Source organism: Lissotriton helveticus, chromosome 9, assembly GCF_964261635.1.
Source record: "Lissotriton helveticus chromosome 9, aLisHel1.1, whole genome shotgun sequence".
Taxonomy (NCBI): domain Eukaryota; kingdom Metazoa; phylum Chordata; class Amphibia; order Caudata; family Salamandridae; genus Lissotriton; species Lissotriton helveticus.
The window spans coordinates 1,164,239,712-1,164,260,284 of NC_136070.1; positions in this window are offsets into that span (position 1 = coordinate 1,164,239,712).

A 20,573-nucleotide genomic window follows, 5' to 3' on the forward strand; every position below is an offset into this window, starting at 1 on the left:
AAAAGCAGTTGAAATGTTGTTATCATATCGGAGTAAGGGAGGCAGTTCAGGGTCACCATCTGAATCTAATACATCCAGTAGGAAAAAGGTGCGACAATACCCTATGAGAGAAGTTCCCCCACAGTGGAGAGAGGGTGACACGACTGCTGTCCCACCTATTCTGCCACACTTCCAGCGTATATGGGTACATGTCCCATGGAAGCGAGCTGAAGTTTTAGCACTCAAACAACCGTTACCAGATCCACGTAAAAATCCTGCAGGGTACTATAAAGAATTGTCAAAAACTGCTGGGTCATGTATAATGAATTTAGCCGATATCGATATGCTATTTGGGAATGTCGTTCCACAGCCTTTATGGGGTAAAATTCGCCATGTAGATCATGACCAGGAATTAGGTGACACGTGGGCTAATATTACTGCTGCAGATGCCCGCCAAGTTGGTGGTGCCAAGCCTGAGCCTTTGATAGCAGAACTCCCTGGTAGAATAGTAGATTACATGAAAACGATAATGCCTGCAATACGCGTAAATTGGGATAAGTTGTCTGCATGCAAGCAAAAGAAAGAAGAAACCGTTTCAGATTTCTTCACCAGATTTGAAGAAACATTCATTGACCACAGCGGTCAAGATATGACCACAGAAGGTGGTCAGAGATTGTTTGTCGATAAATTCGTGCACAATCTGCTTCCAGAATTGTGTAAAAAATTAAAAGATTCAGAAAGTTCTTGGGCAGTCTCATCTTCAGCCCAGATATTAGCTACTGCACAATACTACGAGAATAGAGACAAAGATGAGAAAGATAAAGTAGAAAAGAAAACTAGAGAACTCAAAACGAAGGTTTTGCTACAGCAAGCCTATCCGCCACGTGGTGGTGGTAATCAACATAATAATGGCCAGAATCACTACCAGAATACTTTTCAGCAGCCTCAACAGTATCAGAGAAACTCGCAAAGATTCGATTACACTCAACCCCGTGTAGGTCCCAACCAGTGTTTATATTGCAAACAAGAGGGTCATTACAAGTATAATTGTCCTGCCCTATCACAACGTGCAAATGGAGTTTCTGGTGTTAGAGGTCGTGGCAGTCAGCAATCGCCTAGAGGTAGAGGGCGTGGAAATGCCCCACAGGACACACGTCCCCTTCCACCACAAAACTCTATGAACAGGTTTGATCAGCAAAATTACGTATCTGACAGGACAGCTCAATACTATGTTGAAGATTATTACACAGAAAATGAGCAGTGGGAGAATGATGACTGCTAGGACAGCCATAGACAAAGAGAGGGAGTTGTTTCAGTTCCAGTAGATCAGAGTGGTCCTTACGTTGAGGTGATTACATCAGGTGTGTCAGAACCTTTTCTGTTGGATACTGGTGCTACAAAGAGTTCTATTATGCACTCCAAACTCCCTGGCGCACCTTTGTCTGGCGAAATGAACGTTTCTGTAGGTTTTTCTGGCGCCTCAGTTAGAAATCCGATTTCTGACCCTTTATCTCTTTCTGTTGGTCCTTGTGAATTCGAAGCACCCCTTATTCTGACAACAGGTTGTGGTGAAAATTTGCTAGGATTAGATTTGCTAAAAAGATTGTATGCGACTTTGTATTGTTCTCCTTCAGGAGTACAACTCACTTTAGGTAAGAAAGTGGTTTCTCCCATGTATTTGTCGAGAGATGCACTTCCAGCAGAATTAGCACTTCTCCCAGATATTCTTTGGGCTACTGGTCCTAATGATGTAGGTCTTTTAGAAATTCCACCATATGTTGTAACATTGAAGTCGAATGTTAAAATGCCACGAATTCCCCAATACAGAATATCTAATGAGGGTGAAAAAGCTTTGCTAGCGATTGTTTACGAATTGATTGAAAAGGATGTGATTGAGGAAACACGAGGCAATGTTTGCAATAGTCCTGTTCTGCCTGTTTTAAAACGAACTGACCCTTCTCAGCCACCTGTGTACAGATTCGTGATTGATCTTCGAGAAGTAAATAAGATAGTTGTGCCACAATTCCCAGTTGTGCCCGACATTACCACATTATTGACTATGATTCCAGCTTCTGCTTCATGGTTTTCAGTGATTGACCTAAAGAATGCTTTCTTCAGCATCCCAATTGCTGAGGAGAGCAGGGATATTTTTTCCTTCAGTTTAGGAGGTCGAAGCTTCCGCTTTAAATGCGCTCCTCAAGGCTACTGTGAAAGCCCTTCAATATACAGTCAAGCTCTGAAAACACAGCTTGACACAATTGTTTTGCCAGAAGGTGCCACTCTTGTACAGTATGTGGACGATTTGCTCATTGCTGCAGATAATGAGAAAATTTGTAAAAAGGCCACATTGACATTGTTGCGTCATCTGTGTGATCTGCATCACAAAGTGTCACTTTCCAAGCTTCAATATTGCCGACAAGAAGTGACCTACTTAGGTCACCTCTTATCGAAGGAGGGAAGGAAGCTGACCCCAGAAAGAATTCAGGCAATAACGAAATTGAATGTGCCAAGAACACATAGAGAAGTGCGTGCTTTCTTGGGCATTACATCGTACTGTAGACAGTGGATTCCAAATTTTTCGTTATTGGCCAAACCCTTGGTGGCACTACCGTGTAAGAATACACCCAATCTCATTCCTTGGTCTGAAGAGTGTCAGAAAAGTTTTCTCGAATTACGCACAGCATTATGTTAGGCTCCTGTGTTAGGTACCCCCAACTACAGTAAGCCTTTCAAATTGTATGTCCACGAGAAGGAAGGCTGTGCATTGTCTGTGCTGACTCAGTTATTCGGAGATAGACAGCGGCCATGCGCCTATTTTTCGGCCACTTTGGATCCGGTAGCACAAGCATTGCCGAGTTGTTTAAGGGCCACAGCAGCAGCAGCTGTTTCTATTCGACAGTCTGCTGGTCTAGTAATGAATAATACACTAATCGTGATGGTCCCGCATGCAGTAGACACATTGTTAAATAGGACCAAGACACAGCACTTAACTAGTGCTCGACTGTCCAGTTACGAATTGACGCTGCTAGCGAGCCATGTGCACATAAAAAGGTGCAGTACCCTGAATCTAGCCACGTTGTTACCAATTGCAGAAGAGTCAGATGCTTCAGAGCAGCATGATTGTTTCCTCACAACAGAGGAAGAGACAAAAGGGAGAGTGGATTTATTTGACACTCCTCTTGCTAAATGTGATGGTACATTATGGGTAGATGGTTCATGCTTTAAGCTCCCAAATGGGAATGTGACTGCAGCATATGCTGTCACAACTTTGCACACAGTCGTTGAAACTGCACGAATACCACATGGTTCAGCTCAAGCCGCAGAACTAGTCGCACTTATGAGAGCATGTGTGTTGTCTAAAGGAATGAGAGTGACTGTCTACACTGATAGTCAGTATGCGTTTGGAGCGGCTCACAGTTTTGGACGATTGTGGAGAGAACGTGGATTCCTGACTTCGCATGGAGCTAAGATTCAGCATGGTCAGTTGGTGAATGAGCTTCTTGAATCACTGACCTTGCTCCTGCAAATGGCGATTGTGAAATGTAGTGCTCACAAGAAGGTGACTGATGATGTTGGTCGTGGAAATGCATTTGCTGATGAGACCGCTAAGGAAACGGCAAAGAATGTGATGAGCCGAATGTATGTTGCAGGCCCCGAAAGATGGACTGGTGAGGTTGGAATATGTGAGGACACGATAGAAAGTGTGAAGTCCATCAAGCTGAGGCCACAGAGAAAGAGTTAAGCACATGGAGAGAGAGTACAGGAAGAATGGATGCAAATGGTTGTTGGGTTGAATTGACAGAGCATCAGAGATGGTTGTTACCCGATGCATATGTGCTTGCAGTGGTTACAATGGCTCATGGAATGGCTCATATCAGCGCGAAAGGGATTTGCGAGTTGTTGGCCCCAGTGTGGAAGAATTCAGGGATTCCCAAGTGTGCAGAGAATGTTGTCAAGAATTGCATGGTATGTCTGACGCACAACCCTGGTAGGGGAACCCCAACTCCAGCTGGTCATTTTGCACCTCCTACGTATCCGTTCGAGGTTTTACAGCTAGATTTCATACACATGGAGAGGTGCAACAACTTAAAATACGTGCTCGTGGTTGTTTGTGCCTTCTCAAGATGGGTAGAAGCCTATCCCCTAAAAGACAATACTGCCTTGTCCACAGCAAAAGCCCTTGTAAAAGAGTACTTCCCCAGGTTCGGAATGCCTAGAATGGTCTGGTCTGACAAAGGAAGTGAATTTGTGGGTCGTGTGATGAAAAGAGTGTGTGAAGGGCTAGGCATTAGGCAGAAGTTCCACGCTGCAAATCACCCCAATCAGCTGGATTAGTAGAATGTTACAATGGCACGTTAAAACTTAAATTGGCCAAAATCCAAGCGAGCACAGGTCTTAAATGGCCTGACGCTCTACCCTTAGCACTCCTATCCACCAGAATGACTGTGCATTCGCGAGTGAAACTCAGCCCCTACGAAATCGTCTTTGGCCGGCCAGCCAACATATGGGGAGTGCCTAGGCCCACGAAGTTCAGCGAGCTGCAACACCCTATTTTGCTTGATTACTTGTATGAATTGACGGCTAAATTGCGTGTTTTACATCAACAGGTCCACAACACCTTGCCTCCGGTCTCTGAGACTCCGGGTCACTCCATTGACCCCGGTTCCTGGGTTCTCGTCCGCAACTTTCAAAGAACAAGAAACGACCAGCCCAGGTGGACCGGGCCTCACCTCGTCCTTCTGTCCACGAGGTCAGCCGTCCGGGTGGAGGGGAAGGCCAACTGGGTCCACGGGATCCATTGTAAGAAAATACCCTTTTCTCTGCCCTATGACCAATGGATCCAGAAGGGTGTCACTGACTCAGAGCTCACAACTGATGACCGTGTAAAAGAAACTAACCCTGATTGTGAAAGCGAGAACATTTTTCAAGAAACTGTGCCACCACCAGAACAATTGAATTCTTTGGAACCTGAACTGCTGTTTCAAGACCAGACAGTACCAGGAAAAAGACGCTACAGTTTGCGACCGAGAAAAACAGACTAATAAAAGTGATTCCTTTTTATGATCTGAGACCAAGACCTATGGACTAATAAACGTATCTTTTTCCCCAAATCCTATTTTTGAAAGTGCAGATCTCCCATTTAGGAAACTTGCTTATTTTTGTTTTTCGAACCGCCATCCGGGTTCCGCTGCTAGGGCCGCGATTGGTTAAAGTCTTCGGAAGTGCAGCCAACGACGTTAGGTCGGTGGTTCTGGTCGGTCCAAGGGAGTTGTCCTAGACTGACAGAAGCACTCCTTAGCAGAAACAACCTCCTCGTCGCGGGCAGCACCTTAGAGAGGATGGAGTTTCCTGATGTGGAGAGACCTGCCAAACAAATGAACTTTAAGCAGAGACTATGTAACACGATGACAAAGAAAAGTTTTATCATATTGTGTATTTTTATGCTATCAAGCGTAATGATCTTTTTGATAAGTTATGTTTTATTCTCTTTCCATGTAACATTTGCACCTACTGCATCACCCATACCTCCTCCTACTATTTCCTCTCATTCTTTCCACCCTCTGCCTGACCACGAATCAAATAGGAGATTAGAGTTCATTAATAACTCCTTCGTTCAGTTATTACACCAACACCAACTTGTAATGAACACAACTAACTGTTGGGTGTGTGGTCTCATGCCTCACACAACGGATAAAGGTATCCCCTATTTGGTCCTGCCATTTAGTCACAATGGTTCAGTATGGGCATATAGGAATATAGATCTGGACTCAGACTAACATGAGGATAGATTAATTGCCTATGTAAGGGCAAAAGGAAGGTTTGTGGTTCGGAAAATCTGGATTCATATAATTATACTGGACTCGAGAAATAAACCTTCGTCGAAATATGACGAATTTGGTACCAAAAGACCGAGAATGACGAGTACATCATGTACATGTATTTTCGGCGTATTCGAGTGACGATTTCACCTCGAAATCGTCATTTACATTCTGAACCCTTGGCTCCCATTTATATGTTGCCCTTTACATAGGCCTTAATCCAGTTGAATTTGATTCCACAAGGACACATACTCCTTAATCGACTTTTCCCTTACCTCAGTACAAGTTAGAACCATTGCCCCAGGCCGAACTCGTTAGGTCAGTTCCCTCCCAGTGGCCGAGCAAGATAGCATCTAGGCTCAACCAGCCATAAAACCATTTCAGCGCGCACACCTGCCATATCTCGCTCACATCTTTCTCCACTCCTTTGCTTCACTTACTTTATGGTGGGGAGGTGCCCGTTTTTATTAGGGGTCCAGTGATATCTGATGAAATGTTGGGCTTTGCCAAATGATTTGTTGTAGGCAGCACGAAGTGAAATATGGACATGTCATCATGACTCTGCTTTTTCTTTGAACCAGAATATGTTAACTATTTACTTTACAACCAAGAATGTTTTGCCTAGGGCCTAAAACTGTGTATAAGAAGAGAAGCCTGACTTCATGAAAGTGTGCAGTCTCCTGAGAACATACCCTTATTGTACTTCTAGGACACCTGTTACCTTGGTTGCAGCCAATAAACGAATCTTTGACTTCACCTAGAAGACTCCGAGTTTCTGTAGGTCTGGATCAGGAGAACCCGAGGTCTCTGGGTGTTGATTCCCTGGCACCGCTGGGTTACCGATTCTGTGCCGGTTCTTAAAAACCCAGTACCTCAGGTTTGCTAGGAAACAACCACATCAATATCTTTAGTTGTAATTTTTTCCAGAGATGGAACTGATGAAAAAAGGCACAATAAGTTTCCGCTATTGAGCGTATCTTGTTGTCCTCTGGACTCATATACTGGTTTAAAGATTACTTGTTCCCTCTTCCAGTTTTTTGTTTCCCCTGTGTTATTTGTGTTCAAATCGGTCTTGACTAAATTTATAAGTCGTTTGTTATTACCACTTTTAACTATTAGTAATTGATCTTTTTTTGCTGTTTTGACCAAAGTATCTGTTGGTGGAATAGGTTCCAATGATTGTGCTGGTACAATCAATGGGAGTTGTCTTGTATTTATGGTTGTTTTATTTGGTGTTGGATTCTGCATTTCTCTTACCAGTTTAATTGATGAGAGTTCAGTCCTATTTGCTACTTCTTTTTTTGTTTAGGTCACTGTTTGTTGTTCCATGAGTTCAGCATACTTTGTACATGAGTTATTTTCTTCTTGCACAGTATTACCTATATCTTGTTTTATTGAACCGTTTGCATTGTAACAATTCAGTTGTATTTGAGTCTTCGTTTTTGCGACATTATCAGCCGAAAGCTCACTTAAAACACTTGTATGGCCAGCTGTGCAAGTTTTCGGTTTGTTTTCTCCATGGGTGATAATTTCCGTTTTCCTATCCTTATTTGTGCTATTTCTATGATGTGTAAATATATCGTAATATTTTGGTTTTTTTGCATTTCGTTGTGTTAGCGAGTTATTGCATATATTTTTGGTCGTTTATTTTCCTTATTGTTTGGTGTCCTTTATTTCCCTTAGGGGATGCATTTTGTAGTGTTTTGTCTAGAGGGCATTGACCTAACTGATGCACTAGCTTTGCTTTGTTTCAGGCTTTGCGTAACTTTTTCTTGTTCTTTTTTGAGATAATGAATGGGTTTTGGTCCGTGTTGATTTTATCCTCAATGTCGATATGTCCTTTATAGTTCTCCGCTTCTTGTGTAATTGACTTCTCGATTTCGGTGTGTTTGGCGTTCTCTGGAGTATTAAGTATTACTGTGTCTGTCAATTGATTCGCGGTTTGTAATTCAATTTGGCATGGCTTGTTCTGTTTTATATTTTGTTTACTCTCTGTTATAGAACTTATATCTTTATTTTCGTCTATTGTCCAATTTTGGCCCCTATTCAGCATTGTTTTAGCATCTTCTAGTATGGTACCAATAATCTCTGGAATAGTTGCAAGTTTCTTAATTATTGGTGTATAAGGACATTCTGCGTAGGATGTTGTTTTGTCTGCCTGTGCTCTGGTTATTAGAGAGTTAAGGTTAGCTAATTTGAGATCTATTCCTACAACAGTTTTAGCCATTGTGCCCAAAATGTCAATTTGGATATCCATTTTATTAGACTGAAGTGATAGTGCTTCAATTGTGAGTGCTGAAGTTTGATAAAAAATATCCCAAACTGAGGCCAAATCCTGATTGTTAATGGGTTTGATTTTTTCCCTCCCCCGCGATTTCTGATCGATACTAGTGAGGTCTTTTTTGTTGCTACTATTATAATCTTCGCAGTATGATGATTGTACTGGATCAAATATACGTCTTCTTTTGACTCCCATATGTTGTATTATCTCCTTGTCCATACTTGCTTTGTGTGATTGTTTCAGTGTTTCATTAGATTTGGGATTTAGTAAATCTTTTATTTGGGTGCCTTGTTCACTACTATCCTTGTTTAATGATAGCCTGGCGTTTTCCGTTTCAGATGAATCCATTTACAATTTGCTTAGTTGACTTTTAAGTGGGGAGCTATTCAACGTGCTTAACATAGTTTGATTATTAGTCGATGGTATCCCAATTTGTGCTGTATTTTTCCCTATTTTGACATTGACTTCTATAGGTAGCCTGGATGGCGTGGCTATTATACGCGGATCCCCATGTGAAACAACATAAGAGTCGCCCGTTTTTATTTCCTCCTTGGCGATCTCCATGTTATCATATTCCTGTGAAGTTGTTACGTGGAAATGATCCTGGTCCGAGGCTTTCATTGCTACTTGTTTTACATAATTGACAGGATTCTTAAATTCTGTGTCCACCATATTTGTTTCATTTATTCCAGATTGTTGAATTTTGAGTTCTTGATTATCCAATGGTATAACATTAATAGGTATGATGGGTGTCTGTAGGTTTCCTAGGGTTGAGTCGCCTTGCATTTACAAAAGAACTCCTGTTGGATCCTTTAGAAAGTCAAATTCTTTAGGAATTTTAGAGAATTTTTCAAACATTCTTGCAATTGGTGAGATGAGACTTTGACTCAGCTCCTTAGGTTGCGCCTTGCATTTTTTTTATGGTACTTGAAGCTTTAGATTTGCGAGATCTACGTGCCGGGGGAGCAGATGGCCTCTCTCTCCCAGAACGCATTATTATTTGTATAGTACTGCGATATCGATATAATATAAGTTAAGACCAAGCTCCCTGGTAGACAAATTGTATGCAAATCAGTCCGTCTGTGATACCTTATATACTGCCTTATACAAACCAGCGGAAATATACTTTTTTAGATCGCAATAAAACTTATGGTCTTTCCTGCAGATGCCGAACAGAAAGTATTGCAATGGGAACTTCAATCTGCCTTATCTGCCGACCTGTCTAAGTAGAGAGCAGATGAGTCTTACACAGACTCCGTGTCGCTCCTTGTCTCACAGACCCAAACTGCAGGCTATCTACCATCCCAGCCTGTCTGCTCACTGCCCATACACCCGTTCCTCAGCCGCCAAAAACCTTCAAGACCAACCAGCGTAGCAATATGACCTCAAAACGGGCCTTCGACAAACCACAACTGCACAGCTTAGCAGGACCCAATGGTGGCAGGCAGACAGTGATAGGCAACCATGAGCAGCAGCCGTCAGGGAATGGAAGTGGTGTCAGCAGAAGGTAGGAGGAGGGGAGAAAACTATAAATTGTAGAAGTATAGGAGCACTGTTTTCAAATAACCAAATGTTCCAATGTCTCAGTATCACAATGATTATTTTTCCTCAAAAAACTCTCTTAAGAATCAGGCAGAAACTGGAAATTTCATGATAATTTTCGTAATTTCACGATAATTCTTTTAATCAAATTGTATGTTTGAGTGACTGTTTGACTCTCATTCGCTTGTTTGTTAGTCGGGTTCATACATGGGTTCACCCAGCAGAGGGTGGTGAGCTAAGTTCGTAGGCTCCGTAAGATCGTGACCACTCCGCTGCTCCGCTCTCCTCAGAATCGCGTTTCACCAATTTCCGCACAAGAGCGCCTCCTCAGGTCTCCGACCCCACTGATACCACTGGGGGCTAATGGAGGGTGATGGAGGGTGATAGAGGGAGGCCTGTCGGTGGATAGATAAAGACAGATAAGGGGACCGATGGATTTGTCTCTCTGGGAATTATTTGCTGAGTTGAGCAGAAGAAACTCAGCTGTAGCCTGCTGGAGTCAAACGCAAACTGCCAATCTCAGCGTGAGATTTGAAAGTGAGATTTGAAACTGAAGTACGTACAGTTAATGCAGTTAGTGCTTCTCCTGTGGGTAACTGGACTCTGCCATATACATATATATATATATACATATATATATTGTTTTTTGCAGCGAGAATGTAAAACGAAAACTCAAGTAGAACCCCCACTGTAAGTTGCAGGGGAGCTGAGGAGGGGTCGGGAGTGGGCGGTTACGGTGAAAGGCCCCATGATTCCATTACAGCCACGGCTCACCTCACCTCAGCCTCCGCTCCCCCCCACTTCGATGCCTCCGCTTGTGCTTGTGCTGCCGCCTCCGCCGCCATTGATTCAGCTAGCGCACGGCGTTTCTCTCTACCCCTCTTTAGAGGGCTCTACCACCCGGTGAAGAGCGGCTGCACTTACTCTCCCCTCGCCTCGCCTCGTCGCTCAAAAAACAAGCCGGTTGATGTTGCTGAAGATGGGAGGGAGGGAAACCACCGCTCGCTCGCTCTCCCCACTGTGCGTCTGCTTATGGTCAATCTGAGATTTTGCCAAGGTCTTTGGACGAAAGACAGGTGAAAAATGAGGAATTACTGAGGAAATCTGACCCAGAATTACTGGTTCTTCCACTACTGACAATCCCCCAATTCTCAATGAACACTTAAGGTCAAATGTACAATTAGTGAGATTTTCACCACCCTATGAGTTACCAAATACCCCGTTATTGGTAGCTCTGCCTTGGATGGAGATCTACTGCTTCAATATCCTCAGTAGTCTGAAGGTGAGTGTTAGAAATGTGGTCTCTGGTTGGCTACGGCTTGTGCAAAAGCCAAGCAGAGACCACCCTCTAGTCAGGTCAAGGGAGTTACACGCCAAAGATAACCCCTGTTAACCCCCTACGTAGCTTGGCACGAGCAGTCAGGATTATCCCGGAGACCATGTGTAAAGCATTTACGCACGCACACAGCAACAACATCCCAGGCACACCACAAAGGAACTCCACTCAAGGTTATATCCAAAATAGCCTTTGTATTCTCATAACACATTAGAATAGTAATCACATAATATACATTGTGCCACCTGTCACTAGGTCATATCTACAAGGGATTATTTACAACTGGCAGGGCCCACTGGGCCACTGTCAGAAGAACCATCACAAAGTGAACTTAGTAAAAGTAAGACATATCATAAACGTACAACCAGTAATCACTGTACTCAGCATCAGCCTGTAACATAAACCACAAAATGCACAGTATCACATTAGGTGCGAATTATATTCTGCGCCAACCTCACCATAAGTATAAACGCATTAGACAGTAACCTCACACATAAACACATTATGCATAAAACAGGGTGTGTAAATCATAGTACATGAATCACATTTCCTAGCACCACATAAATCACATTAGGCCTGGCGCCCTATTAACCTCATAGTCCCCCTGGCCAACTGGCCTTCTTGGAGGGCTCAAATGCCCTATGTGTCAGGGTCTGACATACGTGCCTACCTGACTTCAGGGTGTATCAGACTACATCTCCCAGGAGGCCATCCTTCTGGGACGATCGGGAAATGCATTTAATCACGTGAGACACTTGTCCTGTGGAGGCAGTAGTTTTGGCGGACACCCTGTTCCCGCGGAGCCTTGGATTCTCCGTTCCCCTTTCTGAGCCTAGCTCGTGTTTCGGGATTGATTCCCTCATCACTAGAGATATATCAATCCCGAAACACGAGCTAGGCTCGTGTCTAGAGATGACCACAATACAAGTACTTGCTTGCACCGATTGAGGTGAAATACTTTGAAATTTGAACTTTGAACTGTTCTTGAAATTACTTGAACTGCACAGACCACGATGCAGTGGGGCGATATGGCGGAAGGGGTCAGCGGTGTGCTCCCAACTTCGGTATCCACTTTTTCTTGGCTCCCGGTAGCCATGTAAGCTGACGAGCTTGTTGGAGATGCACCTGCGCGCCAGAGGGGCAACGAGGCCCGTGACGGATGTTTGGCGACCTGTTCTGCAACCCCGAATATATCTCTACTGATGAGGGAATCAATCCCGAAACACGAGCTAGGCTCGTGTCTAGAGATGACCACAATACAAGTACTTACTTGCACCGATTGAGGTGAAATACTTTGAAATTTGAACTTTGAACTGTTCTTGAAATTACTTGAACTGCACAGACCACGATGCAGTGGGGCGATACGGCGGAACAGGTCAGCGGTGTGCTCCCAACTTCGGTATCCACTTTTTCTTGGCTCCCGGTAGCCATGTAAGCTGACGAGCTTGTTGGAGATTCACCTGCGCGCCAGAGGGGCAACGAGGCCCGTGACGGATGTTTGGCGACCTGTTCTGCAACCCCGAATATATCTCTACTGATGAGGGAATCAATCCCGAAACACGAGCTAGGCTCGTGTCTAGAGATGACCACAATACAAGTACTTGCTTGCACCGATTGAGGTGAAATACTTTGAAATTTGAACTTTGAACTATTCTTGAAATTACTTGAACTGCACAGACCACGATGCAGTGGGGCGATACGGCGGAAGAGGTCAGCGGTGTGCTCCCAACTTTGGTATCCACCTTTTCTTGGCTCCCGATAGCCATGTAAGCTGACGAGCTTGTTGGAGATGCACCTGCGCGCCAGAGGGGCAATGAGGCCCGTGACGGATGTTTGGCGACCTGTTCTGCAACCCCGAATATATCTCTACTGATGAGGGAATCAATCCCGAAACACGAGCTAGGCTCGTGTCTAGAGATGACCACAATACAAGTACTTGCTTGCACCGATTGAGGTGAAATACTTTGAAATTTGAACTTTGAACTGTTCTTGAAATTACTTGAACTGCACAGACCACGATGCAGTGGGGCGATACGGCGGAAGAGGTCAGCGGTGTGCTCCCAACTTCGGTATCCACTTTTTCTTGGCTCCCGTTAGCCATGTAAGCTGACGAGCTTGTTGGAGATGCACCTGCGCGCCAGAGGGGCAACGAGGCCCGTGACGGATGTTTGGCGACCTGTTCTGCAACCCCGAATATATCTCTACTGATGAGGGAATCAATCCCGAAACACGAGCTAGGCTCGTGTCTAGAGATGACCACAATACAAGTACTTGCTTGCACCGATTGAGGTGAAATACTTTGAAATTTGAACTTTGAACTGTTCTTGAAATTACTTGAACTGCACAGACCACGATGCAGTGGGGCGATACGGCGGAAGAGGTCAGTGGTGTGCTCCCAACTTCGGTATCCACACATCACTCGGCTGGCTCCTCTTACCAGTGGCGTGCGAGGGACTTCCCTCAAAAATCCGGAAGTCCTGCCCGCGGTCAGGCAACATGTTGCCCGACTTCCTCCTGGCCGTGGTGGTGATCGTTTTTCCGATGCAGCAATGAGGGGGGGCTCCCGCTTTAAGCACGCACATGCCGGGCGGGCACCTGTCATGGAATAAAAATGCGGGGTGGGCTCCCGCTCCTCTGGCCTAACGCGGCCACAATAAACATAAAGCGGGGTGGGCACCCGTTCCCACAGCATTAACAGGGGAATCCCTCACACCGCGATACCTTCGAAAAAGAGCAGCAGTACAGCGCTGCGCTGCCCATGCTCTTTTCAGATAAGAGTCAAGGTCTCTTCAAAAGTGAAAGTCAAGCGCTCCCAGGGCTTAGGAGAAACGTTCTGCAGCCAAAATAATCAGTCCTCTGTGAAGAAGGGGCAATGCAGGGCCCAGGGAGGCAGCCCTCCTGGCAGCACCCCCTGGGCCTCAGCAGCAGCACACCCTGCAGGTTCAGGAACAAACACAGTACCAAATACAGAACATTTTCATGGGTCACAGCCCCTATATTTATATCTCATTTCCCTTTGTGTCACAGCACAGGGCTCGGGGATACCAGTCAGAACTGGTTGAGGGGGGCTTTGGAGCACTTTGTTTTGCCACGCTCCTCTTCCCCTTTGTAAGTCGGGGGCTCAGTGATCAGACACACCACAGGGGGTGGAGCCAGCATTGTACAGCCAGGGCACAGTCCTATTCAGAGTCAGGAGATTTCTCCTCCCACTACTCTTAGCCCAGGTGTCCCATTCAGCCAGCTGACTCACCCTGCACCTTCTGGAGAGCCCACACCTCTCAGGTCCTGTCACTCACAAGCCAGACATGCATTCCACATCAGGCGGGCAGACACATAGCACACAGAAATGCCAACTTCTAAAAGTGGCATGTCTCCACCAGTCACCATAAATCTGCGCACACCAATGCGCAGCATTTATCCTCATGAGTTCATACATACTAAACTCGACCCTGCACTCCCCACATACCAGGAGTTACCATGGACACACTTATTCCCCCTGCATTCCTATGTGAGGGCAGGCCAATCTCACCGCATGCACTCAGAGAGCACACGCACTTTACCCTGGGCTACAGTGCTAAAGTGCCCAGAGGCCTAAAACCACTACCACCATAAGGCAAAAAGTTCAGGGGTGAACCTGCCAAAAAGGGCCAAGTCCAAAAGTGACTAACCTGGCAGCTCCAAGACTTCCAAACACAGACCAGAATCTCATTATTTTCGAGGAACTGAGTGGCCGGTGTTGTGACTCATAATGTGTCTCTATTGGATAGATGTGTGAATATGAAACAATTGAGATTTGGATGGTTATTTGTTGCCCAAATTGCTTTCCAGGCTTCTTCTGTTATCATTATTTAACAGATATGAGTGTGTCGCAGGAAAATCAGAGCCTGTACCTGGAGGTCATAATTTCATTAGTATGCCAGGACCAGGTTTTTCATTTAGTAAATCCTGACGATAAGCAATCTCAACTCTGGCTTTCATATACTACGGCATGCAAACACAAGCATCCACAGTCGGTCCTCAGGGCACAACTCAGTTCCATAGAGCACCGATCACAATTGAAGATGTACTGTTGTAAAAGGGAAACTCTCCCACTTCAAGTGATACCTTTCCTTAGAAGATCCCTGCTCGATGGTTGCTGCCAGGGGAGATCCCCGAGCAGAGATCCACAGTACCAAACCACCAAGGAGGAGCAAATTCCTCCAGCCCTCCACGCTCACCTCACCAAAGGGTCAATACACTCTTTCTGCCACAATGGGGGCAGATTTAGAAAGTGTACCCCCAATTTACCAACCTTAGGAGACAGACAGCCCACTAGACACTAGGGAATATTATTTGTAATCAACGGGGAGAAGGGATGGCATTTTCCTGCATCTTTCCAGCCTTGTAGGTCATACAGCTTCAACCTTTAGGCTAAAGATCGGTTAACATCCAGGAACCCCTATGAACTATGGGCATTTCTGAAAATTAAAGGTGCAGGGCAATCCAGTGTGGTGTGGATTGTGTGGATACTAGCATATACCAGCATATTTTCCTACCCAGAATGCTCTGGAATTTTCAAACCTTTTCCTAAAAACACCCAGGTTTTTCTCACTTTATATATTTTTTTTATTTTAGGAGTTTTATATAGTGCTTACAAGACCTAAAGGGTATAAGAGTGCTTTACAGCAGCATAACATGAATAGAAGCATAGAGTTTATAGCAGCATAACATGAGTAGAAACATAGACAATAGAGTTCATCGACTTGTATCTAGAGTACTGGAGGTCACATAGATTGAGGTCATTGGCCAGGTGAGTATACCTAAAGAGGTAGGCTTCAGTATTTGGTGCAAGGGTCGTCCCGTACTCAGTTAACACTACAAACCCTGGGCATTTATGAAAACTAGAGATTGATGAAAATCAACAGTGGTGTGGCTTGCATGATCCAGCATTTGGTATCTAAAAAGTACCCATAAAAAATAATTTCTGCTAATTTTCCATAAGGAATGGCTGCAGCATTCGGACTTGGGATCGCCTGGCACCCAGGGAACCTACCGACACTTTGCATTTCTGAATATTAGGAACCAAAGGTATTCCAGGGTGGCATGGATTATGTGGATCCTATCATGTGTCAGCGTGCACAAAATCAGGTTTTTGAAAAAACTTCCTCAGATTAACCTGGCAGTATGGGTAGTTTAATGCAGTGGGTTGAATCACCTATTTCCCTACATTCTGATTCTTTGCAATTTAAAAAATGCTTAACTTCCCTTTATGCCCATCCTTTCATTCATTAATATTTTCCTCATAGAGTAAAGCATGAACTGTACACAATGAAAAATTATTGTAAACTGTGGCTCAATGGATGTCTGTTGGCTCTGGTATCTCTTCGTTTTACCTTTATAGATGGGTGTCAGTGCAAAAACTCACAAATAAAAACCTCATCACCTACTTCTCTTTATCCATACCTATTTTCACAATGTTTATTTTCAATACATTTAATTTCAAAGGTTAGTTTTTCTGGGAAACTATGAGCAATAATGACAAATGAAACCTTTCTGAATTCAGACTTTCGACTCATTTTTTGAAATATGTAACTTTCCAGGTTCACTCATGGGTTTAATTCTTCTTTTCCACAAACTAGGATGATCATAGCACAGCAAATCTTTTTTTCGAAAAGAAAACACTTTTTTGTACACAAAACATGTTGGCTGTTTTTATAGGAAGTTCAGAGGAAACCACAAACCCAGGGTGCCTTTCTGTTGTAAATAGGTTAAGTAGGCAGCAGGACACGTCTTCAGGATATTAAGATAGGTTTATTAAGTTACACAAGATAAGACAGTAGAGCAGTACACCCCACAGCTGACCAGACCATCAACTGCCAAGGCTGGAATGTTCACATCACAGAAAGAACACTCTTAGGTTAGAAGATAGAAACACTAAGAAAGGACTACAGACACCAAGTAGCCATATTGAATAAAGTATGAATATACAACACATCTTCTCCCCTTACAGACAAAACACCAATGAAAGACTCAAACAAATAGTGAGATTTAAAACCTGGAGAAACACGAAGAAGGAAACATATAACACTTGGGAGGTCAGCGACCTCATGAACTTCCAGAACACGAAGGAAGAGAATCAGGATCAAGATGAGAATGATGATGATGAAGATCATGATGACCACCTTCTCCCCTTCGATTGACAAAACATGAAGAGCCAGTCTACTCTCTACAATCCGTCGTTGTGGCCATCAAAAACAGAAATAGACAGTTTACTTTCTCCAATTAGTGTTTGTCCGTCGCAGCTTCCCACTCATTGCTGAAGATAGAACAGTTCAACAAATGCCTCAATGGGTCACAAGTTCTGGAAGAATGTTCCCGTAGAAAAATTTGGAACTAGTTCTCTTACAGTCCAATATGAAATTTTAAACCAGATGTCTAGGTTCATGTTCTTTTCCTCGGGTTATGGGCCTCTAGTTGTGGTTCAGGCATCTAAGTTACCATTACATTTTATTTCTTTTGTGGACAAACTGTCTCAGTACTGTGGGCTAAAAGCCTGGTTCTAAACGCAGAACATTTATCCCGGTTCAAAAAACCACCTCGTCACAACTTTGTCGTGGTACTGAAGCTCTTGTCCTTTAAGAACCCTGGTCGTGAAACCTGCCGGTCCTGGGACTCCCTTTGTCCACTCTTGGTACTGATTGTGGGACTTCGGCCTCGTCTGGTCCTGGGACTCCTTTTGTCCACTCCTGGTACTGATTGTGGGACATTCGTCCTCCTCCGGTCCTGGGACTCCCTTTGTCCACTCCTGGTACTGATTGTGGGACTTTTGTTCTCCTCCGGTCCTGGGATGTCTTTTGTCCTCTCCCGGTTCTAAATCTGGAACTAGAAAGGACTACAGACACCATCTGGAAGTTCATGAGGTCGCTGACCTCCCAAGTGTTATATGTTTCCTTCTTGTTACAGGCCACAGTTAGGTGGGTTCTTCTTAGTGAGGTCTTGCTCATGCTGCGCTGTTGTCCTTGGTCTTGCCTTCGGTCTGCTCCTGTGGTCTGGTCAGCTTCAGATGTCGTCAAAATGTTGTAAATAAGTTAAGTAGGCAGCAGGACACGTCTTCAGGATATTAAGATAGGTTTATTAAGTTACACAAGATAAGACTGCAGAGCAGTAAACCCCACAGCTGACCAGACCATCAACTGCCAAGGCTGGAATGTTCACATCACAGAAAGAACACTCTTAGATTAGAAGATAGAAAGACTAAGAAAGGACTACAGACACTAAGTAGCCATATTGAATAAAGTATGAATATACAACACTTTCCAATCTTCAACATATGGGGAAAATGACACAAATTTGGTCTAGATATCTTTTGAGGAATATCTTTTGAGTAAATATTTAGGCTTAAGCACAAACTGATCCACAAATAAAAATGGCACAGTACCTGAATTTGAGTTTTAAATATTGTGCTTCCAAAATGTAATTTCCAGAATGTTGGCTTCCAAAATGTTGTGATGGTAAGTGTATAAAGGTAAGTATACATTTATTATACTTAACTCCAGATAAAGGGACGTTGAAAATATACATAGATTCAAATTATGTAAATATGGTGTTAAGAATGGTAAATCTGTACTTATCTACACATTAATAAAAATCCCTCACAGTTCTACTACACCCTCGCTAACTAAAGGGATACTTTACTAGCAGAAAAAGGGTACAAATAAATAAAACCAACTGGAATATTCATCTTTAAATTCACACAAAGTACTCAACCTTACTAAACCCCTCCTCCCTCATTCAAAATCCTACTGATATTTTGTTTGCACCTGACTGTTCCACTACAGCCTTTGTTCCTCCTCTTTCAATGTCACAAATGTATCTGTCACTCTAAAGCTGTTCAAAGTATTCTAGATGTACTACAAATTCATGAAACCTGTGTAGGTGGCTGAAGTTTCAGAACAATTAAGTCTTTTTCAAAGTTTACTAGATGCCTTCACAACCCATATTCTTGAAACCTGAAGTCATGCATTTGGAAATCTGGCTGCAGGACATTGATTCTCTGTCATCCAGGGCAGCGTTTATCCCTCAGATTGGCAGTGGGGGAACACAATTGCCACAGTAAGCAGCATCCTGCCCCTTGCCCCTACTGCTAGAAGTCCTCTTTCCCAGCGGTATGCAGTTGTTGAAAAGCTTTACAATGGCTCTGAAGACACAACACAACCCATCAAAACTACAGCGTTCCCTTGTGCAGTTTCCTATGTAGAGTCCTGGCCCCTTTGTAAAAAAAAGTTTTGTCCAGAGATTTTCTTTTCTGATTTGTGTTTTTGTATCATTAGAGAAGTAAGTTAGCTTGGGTAGACATCAACTGTGGCTACGCAGAGGGGAGTTTGTGATGTTGCAGAAATTCAGCAAGACGAAGTTAAAAAATATTTTATCAGTGTCACAACAAGTGCTACAAGTCATGCACATTGGAAAAAGCCTGGAAAGAAATTGTATAAAAAAAGAAGAAACCAGTGAATCACAACAAGAAACCGAGTCTTCTTTGAAAGTGACGACAACCAAACCCAATGCCCATCCACTTAGAAGATTGATGGCTTCCTCTAGTCCACCTCCAACAACTTAACAGAAAGCAGAGGAACTTCAATGTGTTATCTGTGGTTTAGCCAGAACCAGAGCCGGAGGGATTGATGAATGTACAATGAGCTCGTAGCAGCAATGTAACCGCCAGCTTTCAGTCACGTTTGCACTCTTTGATTAAGCAAAATAAGTTTTAAAGCCACTCTTGAGTGCTGACAACATGTTCATAATCATTGAGATCAGAGAAGTAATGGGCAACATTGATGAAACTGTATTGATCCATAATAATGAAATTAAGATTTTTCTGGTGAGAATGTACAATGACAGAATTTATTTTTGTCAGTCTAACAAATAAATGCGCCACTTATGGTGTTCTCAGCTGAGCTTACTTCTGAAGTTCTTGCTGCCAAAATAAGATCAAAGGATGCAGTAAATTCGGCAAAAACCATTTAAAGAAATGTCCCGAAAGATTTAGATTTTGGACTTAATGGGAAACTTTGTGATACTAAATGATTTGTGATTGGCCTGGCGCACCGCTGTAAGTATTTAATAAGGGTTTCTTCATAAAAGTTGATGTGGCGATCAAAGAAAAGTTTCTGGGTGCTCCAACAAGTAACGTGACCGTCCGTGCACGTTGTTAATGTCTGAATCGTTTAGCGCGTTACAACAAGAGTAAACGCGTCCTTGATGATGGGAACACACTTGAGTTTAGTCAATTGTAGACGGACTCCATTGAAATTAACCAGGAAATTATTTATTGTTCATATTTCCATGATGCTTATTTTTCTTTTCAACACAATTCCAAAACAAAAGATTCAAGAGTTTTCTAAGGTTGATTATTTCAACAAATTGCGACCAAAGTCCTCATAATGCATTTTTTCGCATTGTGCTCCGATGCATTTCGGGTAACATGCACCCTTTTTCCAGGAGCGCTAAAAACACAATAGAAACGCTATTACCAGAACGTTCCAGAAAGCATTTACCTTAACATAGTATACATCATTAGAATGCGATTGGATTGAATCATGCAGGTATACATGCGCGGGGGGGTGAGTGAGGTTGTGAG